General features: G+C 43.8%; 1 non-coding gene across 1 annotated transcript; it reads right to left on the reverse strand.

The window, feature by feature from the left end:
- Nucleotides 1-4,556: 4,556 nt before the first annotated feature.
- LOC111727548 lies at nt 4,557-4,658 on the reverse strand. Its single transcript, XR_002775078.1, has one exon. It is a non-coding gene; the product is annotated as a U6 spliceosomal RNA (small nuclear RNA).
- Nucleotides 4,659-18,751: the final 14,093 nt, after the last annotated feature.

Here is an 18,751-nt window from a genome sequence, read left to right on the forward strand (position 1 = left end):
ATGGATATATCTAGAGCCCAGTGAGGTTGTTTGAGATGGCGGTAATCAGCTTAAGTTGGTTTGGTGGAGGAAAAAAAAAAAAGGCACTAGAAACAGGGCAATTACTGAGTTGGCGTGGAACAGCCGCCCTGATATGGTGATGCGGGGATTTCTATTCAGTTCTTAAAATAACGGCGGAATCTTGCATTCTTTGTGAAAGTATAAAGAGCAAAGTCCATAAGGACTTCGTAATTTCCAGATGGGGTGGGTGTGGGGTGGCAGGGAGGGGGGTACCTTCAAGGGGATCCTTGTGGCCTGGGTGAGTTCATAGTAGTTTAGATCTTCTCAGGAACTGAGCCAGGAACTGGAAGACAGAGAGACCCTGAGGCTGGGTGAGGTGGATGCAAGGTGTTTATGCCAAAAATGAAGACTCATTCAACTTGGGTCATGTCTACAAATGGCAAAGCAAGAAGGAAGCAATTTTGGATGAACATTCAGCTTCATATAAGAAGCTGGAGTTGTTCCTGCTTCCTCAGCACCAGAGCCAGATAGATTCTGGGGAAGTTGAACTTACTAGTTTGTAAAAGTATTGGATCCAATAAAGGGAGGGACAGGAGAGGCATTGCCTTGGCATTGCTTGTCCCAGACCTCAGATCTAGACTTTGGTGCACTCTCGGAACAAAGCTGTGCATACAGTCCCTAAAAGGGAGGCCAATTGCAAAGTGACAGCTCACACTGGGCCCCACAGCCAGGCCACACTAACATGTAATGAAAGAAACATTTGTAAGCCCTGTAGTTATTCTGTGAATAACTGGTTCTCATTGTGTTTCCATATTAAAAATGAATCTTTAAAATACATGACAATTTATCTGCCCCTGTTTCAGTATTTCTCCATAATTAATGGGTGTCTCCTGTGAGGTGGGCTGCTGGTGCTGGGGGAACAGGGCAAAGCGGGCTCCTGAGGTCACAGGAGCATGGGCCAGATGGCTGGGTGGCTTTGCAGTCTGCTTCACAGGTCTCCCTGCCTACTGACCACAGACACTTGTCTGCCACTCAAACAAGGAAGAGCTGTCCTGCCCCACCTCTTTTCTCATATTTGGGGCCAGTCAAATGGGAGGAACCTTCTTGCCAAATGTAGACTGTGCTCTGGTAGGAGGACTCTTGAGGCCGGTACCTGGGGCCAGATCTGGTACTTTTATATGTCAGAAGACTGCCCCAATTGGGCAGCTCTTCACGATGGCAGAGCCTGCCTATTGTGAGGAAGGAGGGGACACTCAGGATACTCACCCTTCTGTATGCTTCTGCAGAAACATCTCATCCCGTTAGAGTTTTGGTCAGGGACTGCCAACCTCTTGTTCTCCCAGTGACCACTGTCACTGCAGAAGCCCCTTCTCCGTCTGCTTTGCCAGAGACTACTTGCTCACTGTCCTTCTGTCCTTCTTTTCTATGAGGAGGGCAGGCAGTACAACATTCTTCTGATTCAATGTGTGGATTCCAAGTTGACGGGCCCTAACATACTGGCCTCATCCCATTAGATGTGGGGTGCGATTGGTTGGCTCATCAGCCCATTTACGCATTCATTTGCTTACTTACCAAGGGCATTTCTCTAGAGGGCTCAGATTTCAGAAGGCAGTCCAAAGAGGACTCTGAGTACTCAGACTCAGAAAGGTGAGAACCCTCTGACAGTTTCTGTCCCTGGGCTTCTATTTTCCTTGGCCAGTGCTGACATCATTTGGATTGAGCACATCCTTTGATGGTGGCTTGCTCATAGTACAGGACTTTGCTCTGAGTGTCCAGAGACCCTGATTCTACTGGGCCTGGTTTCTCTTAGCAGTTAGCTCCTTGCCCTTGGGCAAGTTGTTTACCTTGAATGGCTTCAGGGTAATTTTGAATAGAAAAGTCTCTTTCCCTTTAGTCACAGAAAACACAGCCAAGTTTTCCACTGGTTAAGGAATTTGTTCACAGGGTCAATCTGGCCCCTTTTGCAAACTGTCACCCAGTGATAGGTTTCAGAGCCACAAAAATGTGATCAGAAGGAATGTGGGCCCAGATTATTACAAGGGCTATCACATCCAAGGAACAGGAGTGTGTCTACCAGTTTTTGATACACAAGAGGACAGAGTCTAAAGTCAGCTTGTCCACTTGGGTCACTCATCTCTGCTCAGAGGCCAGAGAGGAGAAGCTATCTTTAATTAGGAAAAAGGGGAGGAAGGAGGGAATCCCCAGAGCCCTGTCCGTTGCACACGGGCTGGGGAGGGGTTAGAGACCCTATACACGGGACACCAACTCTGCTGGACAGAGGTTCTGCAAGAGGCATAAAGCATGAGTCTATTATCCCCTCTCTGTTGTAATGACTGGGCATTCTTTCAACAGTGAGAACACTTTGTATGGGCACTTCTTACTTCCTGCCAAGCCCATCTCAGGAGTTTCACTGGTGGATCCAAATACCTGTCCTCAACTTTTCCTACTATTTAAAGAAATTTACACTTGTGGCAAGTTTTTTTCTTTTTTTTAATTGAGTGTTGAACCTTAAGATGAAAGGTTTCCAAAATGGAAAACGGGTGAGAGGGTGGAAAGTGAAATCTTGTTCATTCAGCAAATATTTTTCTGAACACTCCATAAAACATTCAAAAACATGTAAGGAAGACTGACCCTCAGAGTCGGAAAAGCTGGGTTCTAATCTGTCTCACTTTCCTAGCTCTGTGACCTTGGCTAAATCACTCAACCTCTCTGAGCCTCATTTTCTTTGTTTATAGAATGGTGATAATAAGATACGATTCATCTTGTATATTGTGCAAATTAGAATGTGTGAAAGTAGTTTGCAAAAGGCAAACCACTGTACATGGGGAAAGCACAAGCATTAGTAATAGAAACGAGGTAAACTGCCCCACATGATATGTTGGGTCACTGTTGCTATGAGTTACATTGATAATAAAATAACGTGCCTTTTAGATTACAGGCAAATACACTTGTATTTTAGTCGCAGAAAACATAGCCAAAGTTTCCACTGGCCCCAAGGGCCCTTTGCACCTGAGAAGAGGAGGAACAGCTTCCAGTCAATTCAGGGACTCTAGAAGCAGCACTGACCAATTGAAAGGGGGGAAGAGTTTCTTTCCTAGGTCTTATTGGTTGCTAGTGGTGGCAGTCATGTCTGCACGCCCACAGCCCTATGATAGGCTTGAGTGGTCACTGTCCATCTGCTCATAATTTCTGATTACTTCTTCTAACTTGAAAAGATGGGTGGGACCCTCTCATTCCTCTTGTGGGGACTGGAATTAGAAGAGTGAGAATTTGTCCCATGAAAGCACACGGACACCAGGGAAGGGAATGTAGAGCTCAGAGTACGGTGGCCTATGAGGGCCACATGCAGGTTGTAGGAATGGAGTGGGAAGAAGGGTTGAGGGACCCAGAAAGAAATTGAAACACCATGGTGACAAGGCAGTTTGGCCTGGCGGAGCCAAGAGTAGCTCATCACTAAAACCAGCTCTAGCTTCGCCACCAACTGCTCCTGGGAGGGAGCCCTGTGTCCCTAACAGAAGACACCACTGGTGGGCCAGGGTTGCCTGGGAGCCATCTGTAGGCACTGCGGGCATTTTTGCTATAGATCTAATGCCACCTTGGTTCAACAGCTACCTTGACTCTTGTTTCCGTTTGGCAAGGCCTACCTCATTTGGAGCTTAGCATTTACAAAGGAGCCTGCTCTTGTCCCGAGTCTACCAACCTCCAACCCCAATCTGCCGGGTCGAAAATGCGGATGAGATATGTGATCGGAATGTGGCTGGTTAAGCACAAATTATTATTCTTATAGCAAGAGAATAAGAACGCTAGATTCATGGTCTATTTACCAGGCTCACTTTACATCAGCCCTGTGAAGAAATTAGTAAGATTATTCCCATTTTACAGAGAAGGAAACTGAGGTTCAGAGACACCAAGAAGCAAAGTTCCTTAGCCTGTAAGCGGCAGGACGGGCCATCGTTTGGCCCAATCTTGGCTCTGATCTGTATGGCCCAGATTGCTGTTGTAGAATCAGCCATTAATAACCGCCAACCATTAAAATCCCACAGATAGTCTAAATCAAATCTTCAGTTCCTGCGTGTCTATTTTTTTAACCACAGACTTCTTATGCCACATAACAAGTCCCTTAGGGGAAGGGATTATTTTTTCTCTTTGGGCCTGACTCCCTCAACCTTTGCCATTGACCCCTTCTCACAGTGGACATCCAGGAAGTTTTACCCCTCAAAGCTCCCTTCTTTCTCTCTTATAAGGTTGTCCACTATGCCAAGAAACACTGCAGCCTGACAATGTGACGATGAACAGTTAGTGGAAAATGTATTTTTTGTGTCACTATGTATTTATTTATTTATTTTTATTTCAGGGCAATGTGAGGGTACAAACAACTAGATTGTAATATTTGCAAAAGTAGAGTCCCTCTTGTAGTTGTGTCCTGCACCCAAAAGGTGTGCTCTTATACCCTCACATCGATCTCCTCCCCACCGCTCCTCTCTCCCCTCCCTCAATATCCCTCCCACCAACTTGAATTGAGTTTTTCTCTTAGGTGAGCATGTATTAGATCCTCTAAAAATATGAAATGCTTCTCGAATTTGTGTGTCATCCTTGGGCAGGGGCCATGCTAATCGTCTCTGTATTATTCCAGTTTTAGTATGTGTGCTAGGGAGCACTTGTGTTACTTTCTAAAGTACAAAAGGATCCTATGTTTTGGGGTTTTTTTAATGTAAATACCACCCAAGGACATGCTGTAACAATGAAAAGCCATGCTCTTTTCATCTTTTGGATGGCTTGGCTGCATTCTTGATAATTTTATGTAGAGGTAGATCCAGGTATAGATGGAAAGATAGAGCCTATGGTTCCCCAGCATTCTTTTTAATGGATGCACCATCACTTATTGATGAGCTTATCTTCAATTTTTCACTTTTGCAAATCATATTATGAGCAACCCCCTTGTACATATGCTCTTGGACACTTCAAAGGACTAGCTCAGGAAGATATAGTCCCAGAAGTGGAATTTCTGGGTCATAGGGTGTAAACATTCTATGTATTGGTAGACACATTGTACTTGCTAAAAGGTAGTTCCCACCCACGTTAGATTGGGCCCCACCCTCCCATCCTAAAAGTGTATTTCTAAGTTTAATTGCATTTATAGATGTCCTTAGCTGGACTTCCACAGGGGTCCAGGACCTGATGCCTGGTTTGCCCGTTACCCTGGCTGCAGTTTTCCTATTGAAATTAACAAGGATTCATAGAAATTATGCCACCCGTATAACAGTTTTCACACATAAGCCTTAAAAATAACCAAAAATTGACCTATCAGAAAAGAGATGGAGATTTGTGTGTATGAGTCTGTAGTGAATTTTTTTTTAGATTCTCCCAAAGATATAAAGTCTGGAAGGTTTTCCATATGGAAATTTCTATTAGCTTTGACATCCTGGGAACATTTTAAATTCCTACTGAAAATGTCCAGAGGAGTTATACAGATGGTAATTGAAGCCACACCATCATGTCTTGCTAAATTGATTTACATACCTGTCACAAAGTTTGGACTGTAAAAGGCACAGAATTCAGTACACAGTTGGATAAATATGACAGTTATGGTATTTTTACAAAGAATTATTCCCCAGGCTCCAGGGCCAGATTGTATCTGCTCAACTAACTGATGCTTAGAAAAATCAGTTTTTGTAATTTCAACAAACAGCTTCATTTCTAGAAACCAATGTGTTGAAAGCAGAACTATTACTCTTAAATTAATTGTAAGCCATTGAAATCGTGGTATTTATTGGAACTTAAACAAAACTAAATAAGTCATTTTAGATATCAAGCCTGCGCCTACGACTTTACCCTTAAGATATAGCAATTATACATGCAGTTTCTCAGTTTTAAAAAAATATGACTGTCACAAGAATAACTTAACATAAAATTCTGGCTGGTTTTGTACTACCTGGAGTAAGTTCTATCTCAGAAATAGGATGGAGGACAAGCCAACTAAAAGTACAGTTTTTTAATCCAACTTTGCCAAATAATTTGGGCTTATGCTAAATATCAATGATAATAATAAATGCTACTATTACCAAGAATCAAAGTGTGTTTAAATGAGGGACTAGTATCCTGGAAGTTATTTTCCTACTGAAATTTCAATAGTCACAGAAGTAATTTTCACCATTATCTGTTACCATTATTGTTAGCACTCCCACTTAGTAAACCCTTCCTATCTACCAGGCATTATGTTAAGTATTTCTCACCTATTTTCCAAATATTGATCCTATAAAAAAGGAAATGTCCTTTTTTACGTCTATGTCTAGGCACTGAGAAGTTCAGTAGCTTGTGCAGAAGGACAGGACAGGCAAACGTGCCTGGAGGGATTCACCTCCCTCTGTCTCTCTCTCACATGTGTCATCACTTCAGATGGCTCTGGCTGCAAAACGACACAATGCCTCCTCATAGTCGAAAGCATTTAGAGATCTTATTTTGCTAGTCATTCTATGTGCAAAGCGTTTTATGCACAGGGGTGGGGCAGGGTTTCTTTCTCTGAAAAACAAAACACACAGGAGTTGGAACAGGTGGAATACTTAAGCCAAGCCAGCCTTTTGGTCTGTTCTTCATGTCTCAATTTCTGTAATGAAATTTTCCCACCAAACAGGAACACAAATGCTTTGGTTGTAGAAGACTGAATTGGGTCTATTCTGGAGCATGACACTTCTCCCATTGAAATGGCCCCTTTCTTGGACGGGGTGATGGGGAGAGAGAGAGTGAGTGTGTGTGTGTGTGTGTGCGTGTGTGTGCTTGTTTGCCTCGTGAAGCGGGCATTCAGGTGGCGCAAGGCTGCGAGTGACTTGCTCAGCTATTTGTGAAGAAGCTGGCAAACTTGGGCCTTCCCCCTGGCAGGGAGGAGAAAGGACTGCTTGTTTCCAAAATATCAGCAAAAAGGCTGGTGCAGGTGGGGCCTCCATCAGTGAAAAGTTGTTGGAAGCAAAGGCTGCAGGTGCTGTCTCTGGAACATAGACGTGAGCTTCCTGGGCCGGCGCGGGAGAAAGAGGACTGCCAATCCCCAAATAGAACCGCACTGTTGTCCCAAGGGTGAATGAAAAAGATGTTTCAGTGCTGTGGACGGATCTGGATGGTTTGCCACGGAGGACAAAAAGTCTCCTATAAAATTCCATTTACATAGTCCTATCTCACTTGGGCTTTTGGTGACCAGATTCAATTGTGCTGGTGTCCCCTGTGCAGTATGATATCATAGCTTCAGAGGAAGGCTTTATTTAGAGGTCACACTAGTTTGTCCTGGGGATGTAGTCATTTTTTGTGTCACGGACAATGTTTTACTGTGGAGATATGAGCCAGATGGCTCAGCCACTTGCAGTCCGGAGCTAAACAGTGTCTGTATTGTTGGCGAATAAACAGAATCTATTGTTCACTGCTCATGAAACTCTAGTGCCTACCACTGTGTAGAGATGAAGTATTTAATAAATTGTTAGGTCTCGCTTAAATAATCTGTAAAACAACATCTCAGAAGGATGCAGCCCCCCCCTAAAATATAAGTCTCATGTGATCTCAAAAACAATGACCACCTTTTTATCTGGCTTTCTTCCTTCCCCGCCCCTCTGTCTCTTGAGGCCATTCGCTCTTACAGTATCCAAGGCTCTGATTTTGGTTTCTTTCCCACCACAATCCATATGCTAATATGATCGGGACCCCCTGTCCTGAGTGGTGGGGGGGACAACGAGACACTTGTGCTCGGGTTCCCTCCAACTTTCTCACCCCCATCCAGATCACCGATACCCATTTGTCAACCCAGAATGGCCCAGTGGAGCCTTACAGAGTAGCATGTGTGTGTATCACGGAAATGCAGTTTGGGGATTTGCTTCCTCCCTTCTGCCTGACATTATTCTTGACACTCTGAGGATAAAAGGTGCAGTGTCTGGAGAGCTCTTCTCACCCGCTGAATCGGCCTAACTCATGGTGGGAGTCTGCTCACTTACCCAAACAACAAACAACAACACAGCACAGTAACCTGGAAGCACTGCAAAATATTTGTTTCCTTTTGCAGAATGAGTTTAGAGTGTCACTTTCTGAGCCATTACTACCACTTGCTTCCTTTCCTTTTCTTTCTTTTTTCCGGCACACATCTTGTCTTTCCACATGAAGCACGCTTTTCCATTGAACTTCGCCCAGCTGTGGCTGGGTATATTGCAATGTCAGAAGTATTCGTTTCCTGCCTTAATTGCAGCCAAAGCCAACCTTGACTGGCAAGGAGAAAGCCACTGACAGGTTTGGGCTGTGTCCAGACCTCCTCAGACTTTCTGTCAGCCAACTGTTTGACAGTATATGCAAATGCTATGCAAATGTGGGGACACTGGCCGAACACCTGCAGAAAGTGACCATCCCCGCTCAGGCTTGGCCTCCTCTGTAACTGGGGGTTTTGAAATGCTGCTTGGTTGCTTTCTGTCAGTTTATTATGCATTTGTCAGCAGCACGTTGGGCTGATAAAAACACTCCTCTTTGTCCTGAAGAGCCTCAGAGCTCCGTGTGGAGCTGCAAGTGCCAGGGATAGTGGGATGGCTCTCGGCCAGCCCTTGTGAATCCTCCCCTCTGTCCCCAGGACCCGAGCGGCGGCATCCGAACTCTTGTGGGCTTGCCCGCATGGAGGAAGGCCTTCTGTTTCCCTGGGTATAAAGACGTAACATTGCTGGTGGGGCAACACAGCGAAAGGCTGGCTCTCCCTCCAGCAGCTGGAACTTGGTGACTTTGAGGAATAATGTGTCCTGGATTTTAAAAAGCCAAAGGAAAATCTGCCCAGGCTGTCAGGGAATTGGAAAGGGAGAGAAGGCCTGCCACCTTAAGCCAGAATGGAGTCGCCAGCCACATGCCCCCCCCTCCAGACTGTGGGAAGACGGCCAGGTGGCGTGACTCTGGCAGCCACTTGCTGCCTGGCCATCTCGGCTCCCATCTGCTCGGGCCCTCGCTGGCTTCCCACAACCCCTCTCTCTGAGAGATGCAGGGACCAGCAGTCAGCTGTTATTTGAAAGTTGCATGTGAGACTGTGTAGCGTTGACTTTGGTCTTTTTGAAGGTAAGGAAGGTGACCTAACTATTGCGGCCCCCTAACTGAAGACTGGTGGACAAGACCTGCATTCTGGGGCCTTCCTGGAGCCAGTGCTGGGGGGGGGATAAGGCAGGGATGCGGCAGACTGATGTCCTGTGCAGTCCTTAAATGTCAAACACCAGAAATGGGGTAAACATTTTTCATTTTTGATGCAGCCAGGCTTTGGTTCTCCTGCAGAGTGAGTCATTTGGGGAATGGTTATACAAAGTAGAACTTCTAAATCTGCTTGCTCTCTCTACTGAAATCTGGGCATCTTCTTGCGTATTTTGGGGTACCTGAATATACACTACCTAAATATAGGACTGTAGTTTCCCGGGCATCGATGTGTAACTAACTCTGGCAATGTCTGGGAAGTAAGCAGGCATGCTCATAATGAACAAGTTAGCTGATGTCACTGGAGACAGCTCATCCAAGTGATGGATCTCTCCAAAAATGGATCTTTTTTTGCCTAAAGAATCATTTCATCATTCCTGCAACTTATTAATCAAATAATTGCCCATTCTTTCTTGTATATTAAGGCAAGTGAAAAGTCATGGTGAAAACTCTTGAAGTGTTTGACTATCCAGTCTTTCCCCCTCTCTAAAAGGAAAACACTTATTGTTAGGCTTTCCAGAAGCTACTGTTTTGGGACCTGGAAGAAAATTTGAGCTTTCAAGCAGGGATAACGGCCCTCTGCTGAGACCAAGTGTGTGCAAACATCCCCTGAGCAGTCCTTAAACCCTGATGCCTCAAACATCCCCTGAGCAGTCCTTGAACCCTGATGCCTCACGAATGGGCACTGGGCTTCATAACTGCTGAAACCTCGGTGTTGATCATCAGCATGATGAGAGTGCCAAGTGCTTGTGAAATCATTGGGATTTCCAATCACTGATTTATTGCAGAGGAAGAAAGAAGACAAGTCAAGCACAGAAATGTGTATTAGGTTTCTGCTAAATACCCAGCATTCAGCAACTGCTGTTATGGATAAACTGAGGCTCAAAGGCATGGATAAGAACATACTTAGTTGATACAACAGATCAAGGTCATTGTTAGCAATAAGACCTGAAGCCCAGTTCTCATCATCACCCAAATGTCCTCTCTAAATTATTATATATAAGAAAAACTCCTGGTTGGGCCAAATATCCACAGAAAACCCAGCGGGGTCTGCATGAATGATAAGGATACTTTGAATTAGAAATATAAAGGGCTTCAAAAAGGGACTCAGATGCCATGGAGGAGGCCTCCAGTCAGGTCCTTAGTTCCTCTAAATATTGATAAAAATGATGTTGCCTGTGGTTGTCATAACATCAGCAAGGAAGGTGGGAATTTCATCATCAGGGATGTTACAGATGAGTTTTCACAGCCGCAAAGCCAGGCATAAAGGTAACAAGATCCCTTTCCTCCATCCAGAAGGCCAGAGCCAAGGCAAGCTCCATGAGCACATGTCTTACTGGTGGGAAAGTGAGTTTTATCTTACTAGCTATAATTTGCAATGCATGGGAATCTCTTATTTAAATGAGCCCACTTTTTTGCCTTTTAAAAAGAAAAAGAAAGCCTGAAAGAAATGAAATGCTTGTGAAACCTTTCTTTTCTTTTCTTTTTTTTTTTTTGAGACAGAGCCTTGAGCTATCCCCCTGGGTAGAGTGCTGTGACATCACAGCTCACAGCAACCTCCAACTCCTGGGCTCAAGTGTGTCTCCTGCCTCAGCCTCCCAAGTAGCTGGGACCACAGGCACCCTCCACAACACCTGGCTATTTTTGGTTGCAGCTGTCATTGTTGTTTTTGGCGGGCCCGGGCTGGATTTGAACCTGCCACCTTAGGTGTATGTGACTGGCGCCTTAGCCACTTGAGCCGTAGGCACCACACCTGTGAAACCTTTCTATGAAAGAAATGAAATGCTTACAAAACCATAGACCTTGATGGGTTTGGGTGATATGATCTCCCTCAGCACAATAATAGTTGGGGACTTTAATACCCCTCTGGCAGAACTGGACAGATCCCCTAAAAAGAAACTGAACAAAGATACAAAATACTTAAATGTGACCCTAGAACAAATGGGATTAATAGACATATATAGAACACACCATCCCAAAGCTAAGGAATATACATTTTTCTTGTCAGCCCATGGTACATACTTCAAAATCAACCACATCCTAGGATACAAATCAAACCTCAACAAAATTAAAAGAATAGAAATTATACCTTGTATCTTCTCAGACCACAAGTCAAGAAAGGTGGAACTCAACTCTAACAAAACGTTCATCCCCACACAAAGACTTGGAAATTAAACAACCTTATGCTGAATGATAATTGGGTTCAAGGAAGAGATAAAAGAGGAAATCGTTAAATTCCTCCAACATAACAACAATGAAGACACAAGTTACCAAAACCTGTAGAATACAGTAAAAGCAGTCTTAAGGGAAAAATTTATTGCTTTAGCTGCCTACATTCAAAAAAGAGAGAGAGTGCCTTCACAAACTCATGAACCATCTTATGGAATTGGAAAAAGAAGAACAATTTAATCCCAAACCCAACAGAAGAAATAGCCAAAATTAAATCATAGATGAATGAAATTGAAAACAGAAGAATCATTCAGAAAATTAATAAAACAAAAAGTTGGTTTTTCAAAAAAATTAATAAAATTGATAAACCATTGGCCAGATTAACTAGAAACAGAAAAGTAAAATCTCTGACAACCTCAATCAGAAATGATGATGGTGAAATAGAAATAGATGTTACAGAGATACAAGAGATCATCTCTGAGTACTACAAGAAACTCCATGCCCAGAAATTTGACAATATGGAGGAAATGATTCAATACATGGAATCATACCCTCTCCCTAGACAATCAAGAAGAAATAGATCTCTCCAATAGACTGATTTAAGCACTGAGATCAAAGAAACAATAAAAAAATCTCCAAACAAAAAAAAGCCCTGGTCCAGATGTCTTCACCGCAGAATTCTATCAAACCTTCAAAGAAGAGCTTATACCCATACTGAAGAAATTATTCCAAAAAATTGAGAAGGAAGGAATCTCCCCCCAACATGTTCTATGAAGCAAACATCATCCTGTTACCAAAGCCAGGAAAAGACCCAACTATAAAGGAGAATTTCAGACCAATTTCACTAATGAAATGTACTGATGCAAAAATCCAAAATAAAATCCTAGCCAATAGATTATAGCTACACATTAAAAAAATCATTCATCATTATCGCTACACATTAAAAAAATCATTCATCAACCAGGGATGCAAAGCTGGTTTAACATACTCAAGTCTATAAATGTAATTCACCAAATCAACAGAAGCAAAAACAAAAACCATATGATCCTCTCAATAAATGCAGAAAAAGCATTTGAGAAAATTCAGTATCCTTTTCTAATTAGAACACTTAAGAATTTAGGCATAAGTGGCACATTTCTTAATCTGACCAAAGTCATCTACAACAAACCCACAGCTAATATTATACTGAATGGGGTACAACTGAAAGCTTTCCACTTAGAACTGGAACCAGACAAGGTTGTCCTCTATTGCCACTACTATTCAACATAGTGCTGGAAGTTCTAGCCAATACAATCAAGCAAGAGAAGGAAATAAAAGGCATCCAAATGGGTGGAGAGGAGGTCAAACTCTTGCTCTTTGCTGATGATATGATCTTATACTTAGAGAACTCAACCACAAGACTCCTGGAAGTGATAAAAAATATAGCAATGTCTCAGGATATAAAATCAATGTCCACAAATCAGTAGCCTTTGTATATGCCAATAACAGCCAAGATGAGAAGCTAATCAAGGACACAATTCCCTTCATAGTAGCTTCAAACAAAATGAAATACCTAGAAATATACATAACAAAAGAGGTGAAGGACCTCTACAAAGAACCAGCCACATACACGGAGGCTGGCAGTTCAAACCCAGCCAACCCAGGGCCAGCTAAACAATGGCAAATAAATAAATAAATAAATAAATAGCCAGGCATTGTGGTGGGCACCTGTAGTCCCAGCTACTTGGGAGGCTGAGGCAAGAGAATTGCTTAAGCCCAAGAGTTTGAGGTTGCTGTGATCTATGATGCTACAGCACTCTACCCAGGGGCAATAGCTTGAGACTCTGTCTCAAAAAAAAAAAAAAAAAAGAAAGAAAGAAAGAAAGAAGGAAATGACAAAACCCTAAGAAAAGAAATAGCAGGAATTATTAACAAATGGAAGAACAGACAATGCTCATGGCTGGGAAGAATCACATTGTAAAATGTCTACCCAAAGCAATCTGCAGATTCAATACAATCCCTGTTACAATCCCATCATCATACTTTCAAGATTTGGAAAAAATAATTCTTCATTTTGTATGGAACCAGGGGAAACCCTGTATAGCCAAAGCAAGTCTTAGTAATGAAAACAAAGCCGGGGTATCACCCTACCAGACTTTTAGCTATATTATAAAGCCATAGTGATCAAAACACAGCATTGGCACAAAAATAGAGACATGGACATTTGGTACCGAATAGAAAACTATGAGATGAAACTAAGCTCCTAAGACACCTGATCTTTGATAAACCAAGCAAGAACACACACTGGGGAAAAGAATCCCTGTTCAATAAATGGTGCTGGGAAAACTGGATAACCACATGTAAAAGATTGAAACTAGACCCACATCCCTCGCCACTTACAAAAATTGATTCAAGATGGATAAAAGATTTAAATCTAAGGCATGAAACAATAAAAATCCTTGAAGAAAGTGTGGGGAAAACACTTGAAGATGTCGGCCTAGGGAAAGATTTTATTAAGAAGACTTCTGTGGCAATCGCAACAACAACAAAAATACACAAATTAAACTGAAAAGCTTCTGTACAGCTAAGGAAACAACAACTAAAACAAACAGACAACCTTCGAATGGGAAAAGATATTTGCATAGTATGAATCAGATAAAAACTTGATAACTAGGATCTATAGAGAACTCAAATAATCAACAAAAAAAAGCCCCAACAATTCCATATATCAGTGGGCAAGAGACATGCATAGAACCTTCTCTAAACAAGACAGATGAATAACTAACAAAAACATGAAAAAAATGCTGATGGTCCCTAATTATCAGAGAAATGTAAATCAAAACTACCCTGAAATATCACCTAACCCCAGTGAGAATGGCCCACATCACAAAGGCTCAAAGCTGCAGCTGCTGGCATGGATGTGGAGAGAAGGGAACACTTTTACACTGCTGGTGGGACTGCAAACTAATACATCCTTTTTGGAAGGATGTATGGAGAATCCTCAAAGAACTCAAATTAACCTCCCATTTGATCCTCCAATCCCATTACTAGGCATCTACCCAGAAGAAAAAAAAATCCTCTTATCATAAGGACATTTGCACCAGACTGTTTATCACAGCTCAATTTACAATCGACAAAATGTGGAAACAGCCTAACTGCCCACCACCCCAGGAATGGATTAACAAGCTGTGGTATATGCACACCATGGAATACTATTCAGCCACTAAAAAAGACGGAGACTTTAAATCTTTTGTTTTAACCTAGATGGAGGTGGGACACATTATTCTTAGTAAAGCATCACAAGAATGGAGAAGCAAGAATCCAACGTACCAATTCTAATATGAAGGCAGAAGATGAGCTAATATAAGGAGGGGGCGCTAGGGGAAGGGGCAAGTGGGGAGGAGGAGCAGGGAGGGGGTGGGGGTCGCGGTGCGTGACACACCTCTTGGGGGCGGGACACGATTACAAGAGGGACTTTAACAAATGCAATCAGTGTAATCTAATTCTTTGTACCCTTAATGAATCCCAAACAATAAATAAAAAATAAAAAAGAGAAATGAAATGCTACATCAGTGAGACTGCTTCATTTTTTCTCTTTCCTTCTTGCTCTGTTTCTCCCTCTTTTTAAAAATAAACCCAAGGTAGTTGTGTTTAAGCGGCTTTAATGTCCTTTCAGGGCTGTGTGCAGGGTTGTGGTCACTCAGGCAGCAGTAACTTTGAAAAAATGACCCGTCTACACCCAAACAATAACAGAATCCCCCTTTTTATGTTGGAAACGCCCACGGCTTTCTGTGCATCTCCAGACTCCCCACATAGATGCAACTGTTTGACCAGCCTTCTACTGAACAACTTAATTAAGCAAAAGAAAACGTGTCAGTTTCTGCCAACCTCACAAAAACAGAGCTGTGGGGGTAAAAAGGGTCGGCGAATTAACCCACATTCCTGAACGGGTTCACTAAAGCGAGGCCTGGCTTTGCAGCGGTGCCAACGGGAACCCTGCGCTGGGTTGCCATTCAGATTTATCAAGACATATTGTTCTGTAGATCATACTGCACACAATTAAAGCCGCAGTACCTCGGGGTGGGGGGTGGGGGGGCTGCAGCTCGGGTGTGAGCTTAGCTTCACTTAAAAAAAAAAAATCTTGTCACGACAAGGAGCCCACCATTGACATTCTGCACAGTTACTGAGACAAAACAGTTCTACCCTACCATATGAAAACAGCAAGTTGTTTTCAGATTTCCCCCGTCTTTAGGATCCCTGCCCTCCCTCTTTCCCCTTTCCCCTCTCCATGAAAGCACATCCAATATGCAAAGCAACTGTATACTCTGCATGCAATTTGTCCTGGCCAGACCAAACCCGAATTTAATCCTTTTTTTTTTTTTTTTTGTCCCAAGGGCGGGGAAGTGTCCCAGCCTAAATCCTTCTCTAGAAGCTGGAAAAGCATAGGCCCCAGGAATCCTTTTTCCTAGTCAATTAAATTTAGAGGTTTTTCTCTCTTTTTCTTCTTCTTTTTTTGTTTTTTTTTTTCAGGCTTGGGTTTTGATTTTGCTTCCTTTATGTGAAGCCAGGAGGGAGCTTAGCGCCCAGCACTCTGTGCCCCACCCCCACCCCATCGGAACCTCCTGCCATCACCAGGAAAAGCAGGGGCTTTCAGTGGCAGCCAAAGGGAATTTAGAAACATCACACTTCATCTGGGGAAGAATTGGATCAGCACCAGTTTTGTGTCGAGGCCATGGGATTGTGGCATTTTTATTCCCACTTATCCTTTCCCTCCCCCAGATGGGTGTGTGTCGCAAGTCATCATATAACATTATGCTATACAGAAAGCGTCCCACAGTTAGAATGATACTGTCCCTCCTGGTGGACCAGGAGACACCGACTGAAGTCAACTGCAGCTGCCTAATTTTGCAGGGGAGCAGCTATATCAGCATCTGCAGGTTGGAGAGCTCTAAGTAACTCATCAGGAAGAAATGGTTCAAGAAAGCCAGATGAGCTAAAGCATAACCGCTTTTCTGTGGGGCTATCAGGGGTCCTATCTCACTGAGCCTTCTAAGATGCGAGGCACCATTTGATTAAGAGGCATTTCTGCTTGGTATCTATTGCAGGTGTTCTTTGGTATCAAGATGTTTTCTATAAAAGATTTAAAACTGTCTCAATTGGGCCAGGCACAGTGGCACACACCTGTAATCCCAGCAATCTGGGAGGCCTAGGCAGGTAGATTGCTTGAGCTCATGAGTTCAAGGCCAGCCTGAGCAAGAGTGACATCCTGTCTCTAAAAATAGCTGGGCATCGTGGTGGGTGCCTATAGTCCCAGCTACTTGGGAGGCTGAGGCAAGAAGATTGCTTGAGCCCAGGAGTTTGAGGGTGCTGTGAACTATGATGCGAAGGCACTTTACTGGGGGCAAGAAAGTGAGACTCTGTCTAAAAAAATAAATAAATAAGTACATAAAGATACAAGTGGCTCAATTATCAGAAGACCATACAGGCAGCTTTGTTTGCTCTGCCATTCAGGAACTTTGGCTAGATAAGGTGGGCTTAAAGTAGCCTGTATTGAAAGGCTGGAAAGACAGACAAGGGAGGGAAACTGGCAGAAGTTTAGCTGGGAAGATGAATAAAAGCCCCGTGCAGAATGCAATAGTGGCAGTAGGCACGCATTCTTTGCAGATGGGCACCAAATGCTTCAGGCCCCTGTGACTTTTTCTTCTCATTTCTCCTTTGAGCTTGAGACATCCCACTGAAAATGGGTCCTGTGAGAGCCCTGGAAAATGCAGTTTTACCACCGACTGGTTGAATTACGTGTAAAACATGCAAAAAACAGAGAACCTCAGTGATTAAATGCAACCAGGAGGTTCTACCCAGTAATTATCAAAATGGTTAATCTCAGAAGAATTATTCTGCCATAAGTATACAGATGTTGCAGGCAAAAACCATCAAAATCTAAAACCCATGAGAAGAATGGCTTATCCTTTTAAGGGTTCCTTATTAATGACAGAAAATGGTCCCAATGGTCCATTGGGGTTCTGTATGATCTGGGATTATCTTATGTGTCTATCTTTTTATTCCAAATATTTTTCTAAAACTGGCTTCATAGGAGATTTTTCTCTCTGGTCTGAAGGGTGAAGCTTGTCTGGTTGGCACATTTTGCAAACTACAGCTGCTCAGTGGAGCCCATCCCCCAGAGGTCTCTGTGCCGCCCCAAAATGGTTCTTCTGAGGCGCGATGGAAAATCTGAGCCAGGTGCTTTAAGTAGCCACAATACCCCAGAGATCATCCTCTCCTCGGGTGGGCACTCTAGCCAGTTGGGCCCCTGGCCCTGCCTGTGGTCCCACTCCTGGCCTCTGCTCTGGGCTTCTTACTCTCTCCCATGCCTCCCTCTTGCCCCTAGGACAGGAAGTATCATCTCCGCCAAGAGCCTATAGCTGCTGTCCGTGTCTCTCACCACTTGGAGCCTATCTTTAGGGTCTAATCTCCTTTTCTGCCTCTTAACTGCAGTGTGGTCTTAGGCAGGCTATTTAAGTGCCCTTCACCTCAGTTTACCCATCTGCAAACTAGGCTCATACTGGCATCCACCTCAGGGGCTGCTGTCAAGCTTAAGTGAGTTCATTTATGTAGGGGACTTAGAACCCTGCTTGGTGCTGGGTCGCAATTGTTACTATCTCCCTTGTTAGTCTTCAGACTCCTTTAGGGCTATAGTGTTACTTTATTTGTTGCACAAAAGTACACCAAGTAAAGAATGGCCCAAACGGCTTCCCCTATGTTCCCAGCAGCTCCAAGCAGGCGGAGCTACAGCTTGCAAAACCTCCTTTTATTGCTGTGAGCTGAACACCCTTAGCTTTCCAATCAAGTCTGAGTGTCAGTCCCTGGAAAGTTTTCCTGTGACAAATGGCAGCAGGATGAAGACTGAATGCAAGCAGACCCTCCTTCACCTTGTTAGTGCTGCAGAGAGGGGGGAGGAGGAGCAAAGACCGGAGGCTCACAGAGCCCAAAGGAACTTAGGGGTCTCCCAGGCTGACTCTCCAACTCCCTCACTCCACAGCAGCAATGGTAAAGGTCGTGCACAAGGGCTGGCCCCAGAACCCCGGTCTTCAGCCACTTGGCAGTGTTTTTTCTGGAGCCTTTCAGATGTCAAGACACGGGACAGAGCATTCAACATCTGAGACTTACTCTGACGTTTCCTTTTTATGAATTTACGGCCTGAACTTCAGGCTTAAAACAATGGACACGAGGTTTAACATACCTTTCCAATGTGAAGAGAAACTTGGACACTCAAGGTCTCCAACATGTGTGCTTGGGTGTGGCTTTTATACACACGACAAAGGGACGTGATACAGCCGGGCGATACCCCGAGGAGCGCGCAGGCACAGCGCAGAGCGCACGGACCCCAGCAGCCCTCCCGCGCCCGCACCCTGGCGGCCCC

Source organism: Otolemur garnettii, unplaced genomic scaffold (genome assembly GCF_000181295.1).
Source record: "Otolemur garnettii isolate 467f Iridium unplaced genomic scaffold, OtoGar3 scaffold00111, whole genome shotgun sequence".
NCBI lineage: Eukaryota > Metazoa > Chordata > Mammalia > Primates > Galagidae > Otolemur > Otolemur garnettii.